The sequence below is a fragment of the Pipistrellus hanaki genome, assembly GCF_964339955.1.
Source record: "Pipistrellus hanaki genome assembly, chromosome: 7".
Classification (NCBI taxonomy): Eukaryota; Metazoa; Chordata; class Mammalia; order Chiroptera; family Vespertilionidae; genus Pipistrellus; species Pipistrellus hanaki.
This window is the reverse complement of record NC_140509.1, coordinates 50,514,383-50,517,157: the sequence shown is the minus strand read 5'-3', so window position 1 is coordinate 50,517,157 and position 2,775 is coordinate 50,514,383. Positions and strand designations below refer to the sequence as shown.

General features: G+C 57.8%; 1 pseudogene across 1 annotated transcript; it reads left to right on the top strand.

Annotated features, from left to right (window-relative positions):
* Positions 1-619: 619 nt before the first annotated feature.
* Positions 620-2,472, top strand: LOC311625200 (ATPase family AAA domain-containing protein 3-like; annotated as a pseudogene). The gene is made up of 2 exons: positions 620-1,100; positions 1,320-2,472. The product of its transcript is annotated as an ATPase family AAA domain-containing protein 3-like (transcript).
* The last annotated feature ends 303 nt before the right edge of the window (positions 2,473-2,775 follow it).

Genomic DNA, 2,775 nt, shown 5'->3' with positions numbered 1-2,775 from the left:
CTGGAAACACAAAGTATTGCCAATTCACCTGGAGGAAGGTTTTACTAGTTTACACTCCCTCCATGGTTGTCAGAACAGAAGTGGGCCAATTTTCAAACTATAATAAAGCTGCTCATTATAATGTTAAAAACAATTGTCTAGTTTGACAAGCAGCACATCATATCTTAAAATATTTTCAATTTTGTATTTATAATTAGTAAAGGTATTAGCTATTTTATTATATATCTATTAGTTTTTTATTGTTTCTCCTGCCCTGAACAGATTCATGTTTTTACTCATTCATAAAACACTTACTTTTAATTAATACCGTGTAGCTTCAGAAAAGATTCTCCATGGGTTGTTCAAGCATGTACCACTTTGTTTCTCCAAACAGATAATTAAAAAAAAAAATTTCTTTTTTTGGCTTTCTCAGTAGGACCCATATTACTACATCTAAAATAATAAAATGTTTTTTAATGTTTGTATTATTAACTATAAACTGTTCTTTATGGCAATTACCAATAGGCAGAAGTTCATAATTTTTTTCTTTTAAAAATATATTCATTAGACTTTGAGCCGCGCATGCACGCCTGCCCAGTCCAGGTACTGGCTGCTGCGGCGGTACGTGGGCTCGCGGACCATGTCCTGGCTCTTTGGCTTCAAGTGATCCCAAGGGCAAAGGCGAGGGACCCCTGCTGCCCCTGCCGCTGGCACCCAAGGACAAATGGAGCAACTTCGACCCCACGGGCCTGGAGCGCGCGACCAAGGTGGCATGCGAGCTGGAGCGCTCGCCGCACACCAAGGAGGCGCTGAGCCTGGCCCAGATGCAGGAGCAGAGGCTGCAGCTGGAGCAGCAGTCCAAGCTCAGAGAGAACGAGGCCGCCGCGGAGCAGCTGAAGGGCAAACAGATCCACGTGCAGGCCGAGGAGCAAAGGAAGACGCTGAGCGAGGAGACGCAGCGGCATCAGGCCAGGGCCCAGGACCAGCACAAGCTGGCCCGGCAGCGCTATGCCGACCAGTGGAGGCAGCGGCAACTTCTCAACGAGGAGAATCTGAGGAAGCCGGAGGCCATGAGGCGAGCCACCGAGGAGCGGGAGATGGAGCTGCGGCTCAAGAACGAGATGCTGCCGAAACCGGTTTGGCTCAGTGGATAGAGTGGCGGTCTGCGGACTGAAAGGTTCCAGGTTCGATTCCGGTCAAGGGCATGTACCTTGGTTGGGGGCACATCCCCGGTAGGGGTTGTGCAAGAGGCAGCTGATAGATGTTTCTCTCTCATCGATGTTTCTAACTCTCTATCCCTCTCTCTTCCTCTCTGTAAAAAAAAAAAAAAAAGGAACGAGATGCTGAGGGTAGAGGTCGAGGCCCGGGCCCCGGGCCAACTCCGAGCAGGAGAACACAGACATCATCCAGGAGCAGATCCACCTGTGGGCCGCCGAGCACCGCCGGGCCATCCTGGAGGCCATCAGGACGGCGGGCACCCTGTTTGGCGAAGGGTTCGGGGGCTTTGTGACCGACTGGGACAAGGTGACAGCCACGGTGGCCGGGCTGACGCTGCTGGCTGTGGGCATCTACTCCGCCAAGAACCCCGGGCTGGTGGCCGGCGGGGGAGGGGGGGGGGGGTACATGGAGGCGCAGCTCGGGAAGCCGTCCCTGGTGCGGAGACCTCCCGCCTCTCACCGCTGGAGGCGCTGCAGCTCCCCCTGCGGGTCAGCAGGCGGCTGCTCTGCCAGCCTCGGGCTGCGCAGGAGGGCGTGGTCCTCAGTCCCAGCCAGGACATCGCCATAGCGACGACGCAGAACTCCAAGAAGAACCACAGCCTGTGCAGGAAGGTGCCGGGACAGGGAAGACGCTGTTTGCCAAGAAATTGGCGCTGCACTTGGGCATGGACTACCACATCATGATGGGAGGGGACGTGGCGCCCAGGGGGCATGACGGTGTGACAGCGGTGCACAAGGTCTTCCACGGGGCCTCCTCCTGTTCCTGGACAAGCAGATGCCTTCCTCAGGAAGCGAGCCGCCGAGAAGACCAGCGAGGACCGCAGGGCTACCCTGAATGCCTCCCTGCACCGCACGGGCCAGCACAGCAGCAAGTTCATGCTGGTCCTGGCCAGCAACCAGCCCGAGCAGTTCGACTGGGCCACCCACGCCCGCATCAACGAGAGGGTCAGCTCCGAGCTGCTGCGGGAGGAGCGGATGCACCTGGTGAGGATGCATTCTGACAAGTGTGTTCTTAAACCAGCCATAGAAGGAAAGCTGGCCCAGTTCGTGGGGAGAAGTGCTCCGAGACTGCCGAGGGCATGTCGGGCGGGGAGATCGCCCAGCTGCCCTGGCCTGGCAGGCCATGGCGTATGCCTCCGAGGACGGGGTCCTCACCGAGGCCATGATGGACGCCAAGGTCCAGGCCGCCATCCAGCAGCACCGGCAGAAGATGCAGTGGCTGAAGGCGGAGCGCGCCAGGCCCGAGGGCAGCCAGGCCCCGCTCCCCAGTGCATAGACGGCCTGGACCCTGGGAACCCCGGGGTGCAGTGGCTGGGCAGCATCAGAGGCAGCACGAGGTGCCATGTTTCCCGGAGGTCGTGGGTGCTGCACCGCCGCAGTGCCTCCCAGCGTTCAGTCTTCCTCTGATCAGGCCAGGGCAGCATCCCAGGACAGCTGCGGCTCCGGTGTCTGATGGGAACCTGCCCCGCCACGCTGTGGTTGTGGCTGGAGGGCATCAGGCTGGGGCCACGCCTAGGACAGCCCTGGGAGAGGTGCCTCCAGCACGGCCCAGGGCAGGGGAAGGCACCGGTCTCTGGCG